We start from the raw sequence: 16,371 nt of genomic DNA, 5'->3' as shown, positions 1-16,371 counted from the left end.
CTGTGTCCATAGCAGATAATAGTGGGCACAGGTGTAGCACATGCATGCTATGTACACACACGGGAGGAGTGGTGCATGTTGATGTGAAGGAATCCCAATGCTTGACATGGCCAGTGTACAGTGGTTATGGTGAGTGTGGGACATATTGTAGATATGTCGGTGCCAGCCATGGCATGGCATGCTACATGACTGCAACATTAAACACCACACATACCCAATGTGTGTCATGTGACCTATACATCCACTAGCATTCCAGGACATATATGAGACACTTTGTTCGGATGGCGACTGCTGTGCATATTGTGTATACTGGCATATGTAAGCACACACACAACATGCTATGCATATTGTGTATAGGTGCATATGTTTGCACACACAATATTGAGGTGCACAGCAATGACTGCTATGAGTAGCACTGTGGTCACTGTAACTGGATGGGGTGTAGTACCCTGTGCCATCATCATCATGCATCTTGTGGTCACTCACAGCTACTAATGTGTGCAAGACCAACACCTAGCATGCTGTACCTGAACTGCAGTGCCGTGGCTACGTTCACAATTACACAGCCACTTTGTGCAAGGGTGTGTGAGGTGCCCGATAGTGAGCATTGCCTAACATGACTGTGTATGTGTTGAAGAGTGTTGCACAGCCCCATGATAGGCCTCTACCCCTGAGGTACATCATGTGTGTGTGCATGATATGTGGGATACTGAAGTGTGACCTTACAGCAGGTGTGTGGTAATGCCAAATGTAGCATGTTTTTGTGTCCTGCGAATGATAAAAATGTTCTGTTGTGTACAGCTGTAGCAACTATGCATATCCAATGTGCAGTACAGTGTTGCCACAAATGTGTCTGCTGCTCTGTGCATTGCATGTGATTGAGGCAGCTACTGACTTTACTGAGATGTTTAATGTCTCACAGCAAACATGCACAGCATGCATTATGCGTAGGTGTGTTACGTATACATGGCCTACACCTCACCTATGACATGCACGTCATTACCAATATTAAAGTGTTAAAACACTCACCAGCATGTATCGTCTGCCCTGCCATCACACCAGAGGGGCCCACAAGAATATGACACAGTTTGTCAGTGGCCACAACTGTGGCATTGCTACTGTGAGTGTGCTAAACTACAGTAGAACAACAGTCAACAGTCACAGGTGTACAGATACTATTCCAAATATCAGTATTGCACACAATAGGCAGCACAACTGCTGAACACACAGTACACATCTCACATATGCATATTCTAACAATACAGGTAACAGTAGTCTACAGCTAGGGCATATTACCTGCACGTTCCATGTCATCATGCTGGGTGGCTCCGGCCTCCATGTTGACACGTGTGATGCTGTTGCTGCTGTAGGCCAGGAGCCACCATGCTTAGGAGCAACTCCTCCACTCTGGTGAGGGGGGATGTATGGCCGCCCCACCACATGTGGCAAGCTGTTGTCTATGGATATCAGACGCATGCCACTGGACATGTCTAATTAAATCACTGCAGTGATGGCGTACCTGCTCATATGTCCGGTTATGCATGCCTATGTCATTTACCCGACGAACAAGATCTTGCCACAGTGCAGTATGCTCATGCTGGTGCTGGCTGTCCCTGGAAAACAGCAGTGTATTGTGCTACACCAGGCTGTTATGTATTTCCTGTTCCTTCACAGTTGTATAGGAAAGATTGTATTGATGAGCCATAGCCCTGGAAGACAATTAAACAAAATATGTGTGAGCAAGTCATGTGGCACACTTAACATTATTAAGTACAGATATCACTTAACTTCCATATATAGCATCTGTTTGTCTGTCAGAGGATACACACATTCAATACCAGATATCAGTGCTCAGCCCACAACTGGCTGACAGTGCCTGCCACACTCCATATAACAAACCAGTGTACACCAGTACTTGGCACACTGTTTGGGATACAATGCACAACCTCGCCACGGGGGTATATATCAAGCTAATGCATGAAGAAATATGTCATCCAATGCAATGAATGTAAAGTACATTTACAGTATTACCAGTAAACCACCCTAGTCGTTGATGCCATACCCCTACCTAACATATGTGCACAGTTGTTAATATAGCTGGCATACTCTCATAACAGAGTATACATGTTGCTAGGTACAAACACATACCCTGTAACACACGTGATTGCGGGCATGGTACATGCATCATTACACACACATCAGACATACATACAACACACAAATGTATGCCGACACAGATGAGCATTACCTGTGAATCTTGCAGTACTGTGTGCCCCTACGTACAGATACCTATGCCTGAGGTATGTAATCTGTGCAGACTACAGGAAACACACAAGACAGTGTTACCAGGGAATGTGAACATACACCATACTGTGCTGTTTAGGCCTACAGCTTCAGGTAGTACAACAGTTCATATGTGAGCTGTATTCACCAGCAGTACCACTTACTGAGCATACATGTATTGCTTCAGCCTACAATGAGACACCACAGTTGTACACAAGGAACTACGTCACAACATATGCCATCCTACTATGTCTGCATCCCAATAATTGACGCATCTTTCTCTGGCCTCACACCTAGGACGCAAACTGCCATAACAGAAACAACCTCACACTAAGCTAACACACCTTTACAGACCTTGCACACATTCACTGTCACACTCATTCCACCTCACAAAGCAGGTATTGCACTGAGTACATGTGTGTGTGCATTGTCTCATAGGTAGGTAATGTGCTATTGGCCCTAGGGCCTATAGCTGCCTAGCCATATGCTACCCTGGCCTTTGACACACATGTAATGTCATTTCACATGCTCCTGTCAACCAGATACACAGAGGTGACTCCCAGGGCATATTACCTATCTCCCAAAAAATCATCAGAGGTATGTATGACATCTGCTAATGAGGAGCCTTGTTTGTTAATGCTGGGTGGTTTAGTCCAGAGTATGGCATATTTGTTGATAGGAACCTGTACCTCCAGCATGTGCTGTTTAGTGAGGTGATGAGGATTAGGGCCCTAGGTCATGTAGCCCGGAGGGATTGTGAGGTGTTGACATGGTGGTTGGCTGACTTCTATGGGTGTGACATACCTCTGGGTGGGCGATATGCAATGCACTCTAGCTGTGGTTTTGTGAGTCAGTCTGCATAGGGCATGTGTTTGAGGGCAGTATTACTGTGTCTGTGACCTTTCCACTTGCTGTAGTTGTCATGTGAGGAACATACCACATGGGGCATTGTGATGAGTAGAGGGGAACACTGCTTAGATTTCCCTAGATGACACACCTTTTGTGATGACACGTACTATGTAGACAGATTACAAGACTAGTGTGGCACTGTGATTATCAAAGGGGAGGCTACTGTCCACCTGTGTCCCATGTTCCCTTCTGACACCTTCAGTGTTAGGCAGGCTACCACCTATGTGGTAGTTACTGGGTAAAGTGTTTTGGAATGGGGTACGGCACTGCAGTACCAACACTGGTGTTCAGTCCATGCCTTGGTCAACAGGCACCTGTTGCAGTACGTATGACCCCGTGTATCCCACTCTCGCTCTCTCTCTCTCTCTATATATATATATATATATATATATATATGTATAGATATACATATATACATATCTATACATAGCTATACATAGCTATACATAGCTATATATATCTATATATATCCATATATATATATATATATATATATATATATATATATATATATATATATATATAAATATATAAATATCCATATCTATATATGTATATATCTATATCTATATATCAATGTATGTATAGATATATATATATATATATATATATATATATATATATATATATATATATATTTAAATATATATATATATATATATATATATATACATACATACACACACACATGTATACATCCATTGCTGTACATTTAGATGCACATATAGGCACATATACTGCCCACCTTTCATGCTGGGGATGTCAATTATGCAACAGTTGTGAGACATACGATTATGTAATAATATTGCACAGTGTTGTGCAGAATGCATTTTGCTGTCCTCAGGCCATATAGCTGTAGCAGGCCTCACTGCCTGTAGCTCAGTCTCACAGCGTTTAACCACCACATGACATATACAGGCACTGCTTGCTGTCTGCAATGCCACACACTACAACCTACATACATTTGTGCACATATCAACCTTCAATGACATATATATGTCCAGCCTTCACTAACAGTTGCAGTATGTCCCTTGCCCTATGCACATAGGTTCATAGGTTCATAGGTTCATACTAGGCTATCTGCCCAAGGGCATTTATAAGCCTAGCCCATAGTTATGTGGCTTTCGCCACCCCTTTAGTTTGAATAAAAACTATGCCTATCATTTTGCTGTGCCTCTGTCAAGCAGTGACACTGAAGTAATCCCTGGGGTATATCTGCAATCTCCCATCCATTGGTCAAGATTCCTCTTGAACAAGGCCAGAGAGGTGCTCTGCCTCACATGTACCGGGATTTTGTTCCACAGCATAGGGAGTCTCTGGGTGATGAATCTGTCCCTCCAGCACGTTCTATTTATAACCGTGTCAAGGTTTAAGTCTCCCGCACTGTGCATATACATATAGATGCGGACTGCTGCCACATATGGATGATTCACAGTATGTAGAGTACCATTCAGACACATCATTCCGATGCCTGCAAATACATATCTGGTACATAAAAAAACACAAGGCACTGCTTCGGTACAATGAAGGTTGCCTTTAAATATTCCTGGACTAAACTGTCCAAAAAGATCGATCGAAACCCCAGGGTAGTCTGTAAAAGCTATATTTATTGAAAAAAATGCCTTAAAGGCTATAAAACACAAAAACAATAAACAGTACATAAAATAATTTTCACTGATTTAGTGCTTTCATCTCCAGTCGGAGACTTCATCAGAATTCAACATATCTGGTACATACCTTACCTTTGTATTCCTCACCTCCGTCTGTTGTAGCTGTTGCTTTTTTTTTTTTTTTTTTTTGTTTTTTTTTTTGGTTTTGGTTTCCTCTGTGTGTTGGTCTTTCTTTTCAGTGTCTGTCTCTTACAGCCTGTTTGTCTCAGTCTGTCTGTCTGTCTGTCTGTCTCTCTCACTCTCTCTCTCTCTCTCAGTTGGTGCAATGATATTATTGCATGTGTGAACAACAAGTACAGGCTGCTTTTCTAGGTATCTGCACATGTGCATGTGATGGCCTCTGCATCAATTGGGCCTACCATTTAGTAATTGCATGCAGCCTGCTGTGTGGTAATTGCAGTACTCACTGTGATTGCTGGACACTGCCATAAAATGCTAGGTTATGTAGGCATAGCCCTTTCAGTTGCGCAAGGTGGGGCCCATGCTTGTTTGCTGTGGACACTGTTGTCTCAGTCAGAAGGTTGGTATATGTCTCATATCTGAAGCTAGGGTTGTAGCCAGTGATATGCATGTTGTACTGAAACCTGACTGTTGCTTCTTCCAGTGCACACTTCTCAGTGTGTAAGTTTACTCACACCTCCTAATACTAACACTGGATACATGGGAATATGTACTTTCTTTTCGAATTAGAGAATTAACTGTCATACAACTGTAGTTATTGCAATGTGTTCCTATGGCTTTCCTATTTTCCCTTTACATTCACTCATTGTAATGCATGATATATTTCTTACAGCACCAAATTATTGTATATTTGATGTGGCTTAGTGGTACTTCATGCAGGCTGGTGAGTCCAAGGTTTGGGGTTCGAGTCTGACAAGGGTATTTTATTTTGCTGCTGAGCAGTACAAGGGCCCTATCATACACAGTGACTAAGGCAATTTTAAGGAGTTGTAAGCGGGTTTGCGCGGGTTTGCGTGACGCTTATCAATGCTTAGCTAAGCGCACACATGCACACACTGGTGCAAACCCACTTACTACTGTTTACAAGTGCTTATTCTCGCTAACCCCCACTATCATTGCTTTCAACAGAAAAGTAAATGTGGAGATAGGAATGTGGTGATAAAGGGTGCACAAAGAGGGGAAGACAGTAGGGAAACCAGCTCGGGATGTACAGGATGGGTGTGGGGAAGGTCCATAGCTGCCTGTTTCTTTACCAGCAACAGCTGTGCATATGCAATACATTAAGAGTGAAATTTTAAACCTTCCACCCCTGAGAAAGGGGTGAGGAAAACTAAGTATTTTGTACTACCAACTATGAATATCAGGCACATGAACTGTTTGTGAACTGCTATACTGTCATTAGTACGTTACTCCCCTCTGAATAGTTTGTGGTTTGTTTGTGTTGACATTATCACAGTCTGCTCAGGACAACTGGACATATTTCAGTACTGTGTATGTCTACCTACACCCGTGGGTGTGCCTGACTACACAGGTATATGGTACTTTTGGGTAGGGGTGCAGAACTCCGGAGAGCATTATTTATTACCATGTGCTGTTTATGTTGCTGAACATGCAGAGTTGATGTGTACCTGTTAGTCTATGAAGGCTAGTAGTCTGTCTCAGTAGCTCCCACCTGTGGACATATCCCGATGGCAGACAGAGGTTAGCCTAGTATCCTTTGATTGTGCACCACACCAGTCTTTTCAGCACCTGAACAATGGCATTGCCACAGGTGGTTGCTAGCAGTACATGGCTACATCCTTTGATATTTCTGTGGTGTACTCCTACATACGGGCATGCTTGTGGAATTCATTCTACAGCTATTTGCTGAGTGTGTAACAGCAGACAAGCTGATATGCCTGTGTGTTTCTGACACTTCCAGGCCTCAGATACTCTCAGGTAAATATTTGAACAGCCTCAGGGGAAGGTACATATAAGTGGGATACACCGGTATATATTTCAGATATTTTGCTGTTGAGACTTTGAGGGATTCGGAGTATATGTATTACTATACCTTTTCTGATGTGCAAGCAGTGTCTACTCTCACTTATTGACATTTTTCATTAAGTGAGATTCCCCACCTTTCTGCCTACTGTTAGTACATTTCACAGGGAGTCAGAGGGGCACAGCTAACATTTGTTTGCAAATCAGGGACATCCCTGTAAATCAGTCACAGTTGGGAGGTCTGGCCTCTGACCTATTCAAATATGCCAGTGTTTATCCTGTTCTGATACTGTGTGGGGTTTGTAAGGTGCTACTGTAACATTATTCCCTACTAGCATGGCTGGTTCTCTTTTCACAGTCATGTCATGCAATTCCACAACACTTGCTGGTTAAGGGCCACAGAACAAGATTTGTGTTATGCCATTCTTATTCACCCTTTACATTCACTCATTGTAATGCATGATATATTTCTTTCAGCACCACATTGTTGTATATCTGCTGTGGTTTAGTGGTACTTCCTCCAGTCTTGCGAGTCCAAGGTCTGGGGTTCAAAACTAACAGGGATATTTTATTTTGCTGATGAGCAGTACAAGGGCCCTGCCATAGAGTGACTAAGGCAATTTTAAGCAGTTGTAAGCAGGTTTGCTCGGGTTTACGCGACGCTTAGCTAAGCGCACACATGCAAACACTGGTGCAAACCCACTAACCACTGCTTTAAAGTGCTTACTCCCGCTAACCCCCACGCTAATTTCTTTTAAAGAAAAGAAAATGGGGAGATAGGAAAGTGGTGAAAAAGGGGGCACAAAGAGGGACACACAGTAGGTAAACAAGCTCGGGATGTGTAGGACGGGTGTAGGGAAGGTCCATAGCTGCCCATTTCTTTAACAGCTGTGCATATGCAATGAATTTGGAGTGAAATTTAAAACCTTCCACCCCTGGGAGAGGGGTGAGGACAACAAAGTATGTTGTAATGCTAATTATAATTATCAGCTTACATGTTTGTCTGATGGACATGTGTGCAAAATGGGCAGCTATGTATGAGGCTTAATTTTTTTGTGGGTACAGATTGCCCTTTTTTTTTTCAGGTGAGAGTGGGAGGGGAGGTAGAGGAACTAGGTATGTCCGGAGAGGTAGGTTGGGAAAGTAAACAGACAAGACAGACAAGACGCATACAGGGGCGGTGTATGACACATGGGGTGGGTGAACACAATTGATGGGGTCAGATGTTTGGAAATCGCAAGCCCATGAGCCCACAGATGGTAACAGTGGAACTGAGATCCCCACCCATGGACAGTCACCACTGAACCTTCACAGCCCCGAGGGTGGCTGTGCTGGGGGCTGCATAGGACAGGCAGGCTCACCCATGAGGTGCACCACTTTCGCCTCAAGCTGGCGTAGGGGATCAGCGACTGAATGCTGGATCTCCCTACGCACCACAGTCTGGACCCTTCAAAGGGTGACAGGTGGCCCTTCTCCGCCCATGCTTGCACGGGGGATGAGCCCCATCCCCTGCAGTGCTTCCACCCGAAGTTGGCACAGGACCAAAGGAGGAGGGGAGTCCGGGCTGGGCACTGGACCTGCTGGTGCCAGGTGCACTCACCGGCTGAGGAGGGATAGGTGGGTCCGCTGGGACCGGCCTTCCCATACATTCTGTGATTAGGTGTGTTCAATTACAACATATGCAAAACAGCATTCCAGATTAGTTGTAACAGCATGCAATAATATTCCCATTAACCCAACACATCAAGGTTACAGCAGTTGAACAGCAAGCATAACACATGCATATATTGAACCACAGTGGTTTTGCCAACAGCATGCAGGGATGTTTGGTAGCAACAGGCCACCATGATTGTAGTGTTTAAACAGGGCACATGCATCAACGTGAATGCAAATATTTATAGAACAATAGGACATATGTCCCAACAAATATTTAAGATTACACATACCCATCGAGGTGTGGAATTGCATGGTTTATGCACATACAGTAGGGTGTATAAAAAACTTTGGTTACCATCTTATAATGACCTTTTAGTCTACACTACATTCCTAGTGACTGTAAGTGTATATCCCCTACCTGTATTATTACACTTGCCACCATACAATAGGTTGTGTACTGGGTTTGGCTAGTTCAATATATGCCTGACCTATATCTGACATACTAACTGTGCAGGATGCAGATGTTACTGGTACATATTTCTTGATTGCATTTATATTTCTTTATCTACATATCTAAGATGTTTTCACATGACCTTTTCACTTCGATTTGTACAGAACCCTGCATTTCTTGACACACACACAAACATTTCTGGGGAGAAAATAACATGCTACATGTGTGCCAGGTTTACATATTCATGCCAGCCAGTAACTGCCTGTTGTGGACTGTATATATGTTTCACAGCTACTAGTACTTCCATCACCCACTTTATATGGGACTGTACAACTCTGGGTTGCCAGCACCTTTTCAAACAGTACTGTTTGTATACTGCAAGGGTACAACAACATTTCAGACTCTGTGACACAGGCACACTCTGGGTTTTAGACCTTTATGGATGACATTACACACTTTTCTACAGGCTCACTCCTTTATTTGTTTTAACGGTGTATATGGTAGACATGTTCAAGACATATAATACCTTTATTAAAAGGTTAGAACAATCTTTTTTCAGGCTCACTCACTTATTTTATATAACAGTGCCTGAAGAGATATTATTCCAGACATATGTTACCTTTCTTAATGGGTTTCTACACTCTTTTTCTGCCTCTCTGACATTTTTATCTGACAGTACATGCAGAGAACTTATTCAGGCAATTTTATGGCTGTATTATTGGACTGCAACACTTTCTTTCATGCTCTCTCCCATATTTAATATAACAATACATGTAGAATAATCACTAACCTGCCTGGTGGTGCAGCCTTAGCAGCCTATCAGCATAGGCTTGCTGATTCATAGCACTGTCACCTGCAGCTGTAAAGTAAATGAAGGGATACTGAGACATACCTATCCATTATACATACTCCATTATCAATTCTTACATGCTGCATTCCATGGCTACATACTCAGTTGTGTGGCATCCTGCATCCCACGGGCCTCCTGTATCCATTGATTCAGGTGGACCTGCTTTAGTCTCTTCAGGTCTGCATGGTGGTGACGGACCTGCTCACCAGTCCAAGGAATGCCTGTGGCACTGGTGAGGTCACGAGCTATCCGGTTCCAAGCCTCTGCCTTGTACTCCATCCCTTGGAACTGGCCCTGCAGGAGTCTTGACTCGTGATAGTGGACAAGGAGCCAAACCATGTATTTGGGCTCCTCGATGCCCCATCATTGCGCTCGGAAGCGTGTTGCCTCTCTGACACCAGACATTCTAACTGCAGATGTGAGCTATAATCAGTTATGGCGTGTATTCCCGCCTGTGGGGTTTAAATATGCCGCATTTCCCGCACTTTTTTGTGATTGGCCATTTTGTAAAATTCTCTGCTGACTGCAGACCTGCTTAGTAATGGTTAAACTACCATTCGTATGTATATGACTGTTAATAGTGGCTGCTTCCTCTATGTTGTCATGGCTTAGTGGTTCTCTACTTTGCTGCTGATGCACAGAGTCCTGGGTTTGAATCCTGTCATTCAATTTATTTTCATACTATCTAGACAGACTAGGGGGTGTGGCTGCATTTAAGCAACTTTGCTCTACGTTGCTCCTCGGTGCCCTGGTTGGCACAGCGTGCACATCTGCGCAAACAGATTGCACTGGGTAAAGCGCCATTGAACTATGGGCAACTCTACTGTGCTGGGTAAAGCGCCATGAAACAATGGGCAACTCTATTGCGCTAGGTAAAGCGCTATTCAACTATGGGCAACTCTATTGTGCTGGGTGAAGCGCTGCTTAACTGCAGGCAATTTTATATCCGGATCGTTTAAAATATTTATTTTGTTCACTGATACATTGGCCATTTCACTGCTTTTTGGTAATGTTTAAACATATTTGTCAGGTATTATTTCATATACTGATTTCAAAAATAAATACGAAAGGGAGTGGTGTAACTCGAACCGTGAATGCCTCTTCTTTGTGCGAATGTTCTACCATTACGCTATCACTATTTGGTGTGATTTGCATTAACATTCTTTCTTATACTCTTCCATGTCAGAATTGCTAACTCTAGCTAAGCAATGGGCACACCCACGCACACATGTGCAATTACGGGCAGCTATTTTGGGGATTTAAGAAAATATATTTAATATTTTGCATTTTAGAACTGTGATAGGGGTTTACAATATCAGGGAGTGTGGTGTTGGGTGCAGGGACATTCGAGCGGACTCGCTCTTGTGTGTGTGCTTTGTTTCATTTTAAAACACTTGCAGGGGCATGGACATTTAGACTGCTCTGCAGTCGGACACGCCCCCTGCTTTTTTACACGGTCCGTGTAAGACTTACGGTTCAGTCAGCATGCCCTCATGCATATTCATGGCATACTGATGTCAAACCATTCAACTGCAGCCTCCTTATTAAGTCTTACACGGAAGATTAGTGAATCCGGGAGAATAACTATAGTACAACACTAAAATAGCCTAGTAGCTGTTGCACATGCTTGTACACTATTTATTACATTGGACAACACTGACTACTAGATAATTAATACATGAAATGAAATGTACACTACACACAGAGGTGAGATTGGGTGACATTGCACATAAGGAAGTGACTGTAATTGCACTTAAATGACAATATATTAATTTTAGTATGCAATAGTGTATAGAAAAAAAAGAAAAAAGAATGAGAGTGTAACAATCTATTATAGTTTTGATACATCCAGATTTATGTCTGCATTAATGAGTCTCATTGCAGTTGGATAAAGATTGTTCATGAATCTGGAGGTCCTGCAGCAGATACTCCATATCCTTCTACCAGTAGCAAGTTTAGTGAGCCAACCATACGCTGGATTAGAAGTGTCACTCAGTATTTTGCGGGACCTCTTTTTACATCTCAGTTCAAAGAGCTCCTGTAAGGTAGGAAGACTAGTGTCCACGATCTTTTCTGCTGTTCTTATTATTCTTTGCAGCTTCAGCCATTGTGCTGTTACCGAACCATGCAGTCCAATTGCTGGTGATAATGCTCTCGATGGCACCTCTATAGAAGGTAATTGGAGTACTCAGAGAGAGCTTTGCTTTTCTCAGCTGTCTTAGGAAGCATAGTCACTGGTGGGCTTTTTTAATTAGCTGGCCTGTGTTTGTACTCCAAGAAAAATCTTCTGATATAAGTACCCCCAGGAACTTTGTAGTTCGGACTCTCTCCACTTCTTCACCATTGATTTTAAGGGGCAGGTACACAGCAGAGCTATTTTTGACGTCAATAATAATTTCTTTTGTTTTACTGACATTCAGGTCCAAATTGTTAGTACAGCATCATTCAATCAGGGAGTTGACCTCATTCCTATACCCACTCTCTTCATCACCACTGTGATGTCATCTGCAAATTTGATAATGTGGTTGTTGCTAGCTTTCACAGAGCAGTCATGGGTAAGGATTGTGAACAGTAGGGGACTCAGCATACAGCCCTGGGGTACTCCGGTGTTGATTGTAATATTCCCTGAAGTGTTGTTACCAGCACAGGTTCTTTGTGGTCTTCCAGTCAGGAAATCCAGGATCCAGTTGCACAGTCCTTTATTTATGTCAAGGTTGTGTAGCTTTTCTATAAGTTTGATTGGAATCACTGTATTGAATGCCGAGCTGAAATCTATGAACAACAGCCTGGCATAGTTGTTCTTCTCTTCAAGATGCTCCAATGTGAGGTGTAGTACCACCAAAATGGAATCAGCAGTTTATCTGTTTGCCTGGTAGGCAAACTGCAGTGGGTCAAAGGATTGGGGTTGTACTGGTAGTAATGGTAGTGTTACGGGAAGGACTTTTCATAAAGTAATGCCTCATCTTCCTCATGTCTGCAAGCCCTAAACATTCCCCTGTCCCTAACTCTAATCCTGCGCATTACTTTATGAAAACCTTAACCAGAGCAATACCACTGCTCAAGACATGTTGAGATTATCTGCACAACAGTACACTCACAATAGTAAAACTATCCACCTACCTGGCCCTTACTTTAACCCTAACCTGTAAACAATCTCTTACAGACAACAAACATTCGAGTCTACTCATCTAATCAGAGGCAATCTCTGCTTAACATGCAAGGCTATGTCAAACCCAGAGCTGTTGGACATATTACACTTAAAGAAATCCCAATCCCTCAGAGCCACACGCTCCAGGGATCTAAACCTGGTCATCACAATGAACAAAACATGCTGGAGGGATAGGTTCCTGACCCAGAGACTCCACATACTCTGGAATAGACTGCCCATACATTGTCAAGCAGAACGCCTCTTTGGCCCTCTTCAAAAGGAACCTTGAGGATTGGATGGGAGATAGGAAATTCACCCTGGGGATCATGACAGTCACCCCGATAGACAGGGGACCAGGGAATTAAATATTCTGGGAAGAAACAGCTAGGGAATTCTTATGGCTAGACTTGTATAGGCCCTAGGGCCAAAAGCCTAGTACCAACCTATAAACCTATGAACCTGTGAAATTGTCCTAGTAGAAGATTTTCACTATTGCATATATGTATGATGAAGCAGTCAACATAGAAGGAGTTAATGTTGTGAGTTTTGCTTTTAATTCAGGGTCAGTAGGAAAAGTGCTGTGCTTAATCTAATTTAAAATGTCAGTTTGTATGAAACTGTATTGTTATACTCTTCATGCATGTATATTGCTTTCGTTCTTTGCTGTCATCCCAGTCACTCATAGTTATTTCATTCCTTTTTCTCTTGGTATATTTCAGTGCATAAAAGTAGTGACAAAACCCTATACTGCTCCCCCTATCCACTGGCTGAAATCAGAGGAAAAAGTACTTCCTGTTGAGAAGGTGCTAACTCATTAGCTACAGGAATCCTTGGGCTTTGCTTCTGTCAAAGTGTTTTTCGGAATAAAGCTTGGTGTTTGCCCTTAAGTAACAAAGTGTTTTGGAGCCAGCAACCACCTGTAATATCTCTTAATACGCTATTTTATGAAATACCACCCATTTTCCTAGGGCTCCTTTTCTTCCGTTTCCAGCTCCCACTTCCATTTGTTAGCATCTGTACCTGCTAGAAATGCCCCAGAGTAGAAACCCCTACCTCTACAGATACTAGTACTGGGATCTGTAACACAGGTTCAAGCTATTAGATCCTATATCTATCTATCCTCAACCCCTTTTCCCATTTTGCACATGGAGTCGGGTGTCACTTCAACGGTGACAATCATCTCAAGCCAAAGTTTACATCACTGGGTGGCTGGCCCTGCTGCAGTAGTTCATCTGTACCACTCACTCTCACACACCTATGGTCAATTTTAGAGTGCCCAATCCACCTACTACATGTCTTTGGATTGTGGGAGAAACAGGAGCACCCAGAGGAAACTGGCATGGATGCAAGGAGGACATTCAGACTCCACACAGAGGGCACTCCAGTTGAGAATTGAGCAGGAGAACATCTAGCTGTGAGGTGACAATGCTAACTGCTGCACCAATGTGGCCGCCCCAGTATGTCCTACATTTAATGCAGCTGTACTCTAGATAAAAACACAGTGGCAATCTTATTCCCCTACTTGCTGATACAAATACAGCAGTGTCAAGTGCTGCCAGTTTCTTATTCCTTGTACATGCTCACATTGACGGTCTTTGACATGGGGGCTGAGAGACTCATCGATCCTTTCACACACCCAGTCACTCAGCACATTTATACACTATTCTCTGCACCAGCAATCCTTACCACTCACAGCCATCTTATACTCATAACACTGCTTACATACTACACCAGCACTCTAACTTTGTTTCACATAATTCCCAACATCTATCTGTAGAATGTAAATTCAGAAAACACATAAACATTTTATTTTTCCTTTTCACTTACCCACTGCTTCATGCAATAACCATCTAATATGCAGAGTATTAATACCATATAATGTTGTTTCCAAGGTATACTGCCTAAACCTTCTTCTGCAAATTACTGTTATACACACTCTCTGCCAACTGACACTTAGATCACTCACTGGAAGTCTAGTTAGCACAATATCCATAATCTTCTCTTCTCTCTCTCCTTGAAGTTCATACACTAACTAATAGTGAGATGTCCATATCTCTCCCTACGTAACATCTAAACCACTAACTCCCACACTACATTTTATATCTGCATTTTTCTCCACCAGCTTCTCTTTTAATCGCCCCTTTATTTATACATATTTTACTGCTGCCTAGTTAAGTCTCCAGACACTCCCTACTGCATGTTACAGCCTCATTTCTACCTTCTCTCTTGGTCACCAGACACTCTCGACTAACTTCTGTCTCCTGTCTTCTATTTTCTCTCATTCTAGGTACACATAGCTAACTCTTTCTCTAACCAAGCTACCTTTTATCTAAATCTTACCTTTACTCTCACTCTCTCTATCTCATTCCCTCCAGTAGAGCTCTTTCGAGTGTGTACCTTTAACTCCTAGTGGGCATGGCTTCAGCATTTAAAAATTGAAGTTATCACCTTACATTTTTAACAAATACCCATTGACAGAGGTCATATATCAATACAACTGTGTTTGCTATCATGTATGCTTCAAGATAAAATTTTCTGATACCTTGCTTGTAACATGGTTTTGGAATTATTAATGCAAATATGAACAGGCAATATTTGACGCCTAGAGGAGCAGTAGGGTGTAACTGCAGAAACGCCTGGAGACGTCACTTGGCTGTAATGAGCTATGATCCACTGTATCTGCACAATTCTTCGGCCACCCTCTAACTCCTGTCCAGTCTAAATTCAGCAATCTCCTGGCCATACTACTGGCTCTCAAAGTTCTACATCCTGCTTAAAACAAATGTTGGTATCTTATCTCATCAATTGCTCCTTCCCTCTCTCTGCTGTACTCCGTGAGCCCCTCTGCTACTCAGTTTAGGTGGGCAATAGGCTAACCTTTCCCTTTACTCCACACTCAGTACAGCCATCTTTACTTCATACTCAGCACAAGCATCTTTACTCCACACTCAGTACAACCATCTTTACTCCACACTCAGTACAGCCATCTTTACTCCATACTCAGCACAACCATCTTTACTCCACACTCAGTGCAACCATCTTTACTCCACACTCAGTACAGCCATCTTTACTCCATACTCAGTACAACCATGTTTACTCCGCACTCAGTACAACCATCTTTACTCCACACTCAGTACAGCCATCTTTACTCCATATTCAGCACAACCATCTTTACTCCACACTCAGTGCAACCATCTTTACTCCACACTCAGTACAGCCATCTTTACTCCCTACTCAGTACAACCATGTTTGCTCCACACTCAGTACAGCCATCTTTACTCCATACTCAGTGCAACCATCTTTACTCCACACTCAGTACAGCCATCTTTACTCCACACTCAGTACAGCCATCTTTACTCCATACTTAGTGCAACCATCTTTACTCCACACTCAGTACAGCCATCTTTACTCCACACTCAGTACAGCCATCTTTACTCCACACTCAGTGCAACCATCTTTA

Source organism: Protopterus annectens, chromosome 10.part0, assembly GCF_019279795.1.
Source record: "Protopterus annectens isolate FY-2018-M chromosome 10.part0, PAN1.0, whole genome shotgun sequence".
In the NCBI taxonomy this organism is placed as follows: domain Eukaryota; kingdom Metazoa; phylum Chordata; order Ceratodontiformes; family Protopteridae; genus Protopterus; species Protopterus annectens.
Note: the sequence above shows the minus strand (reverse complement) of the source record.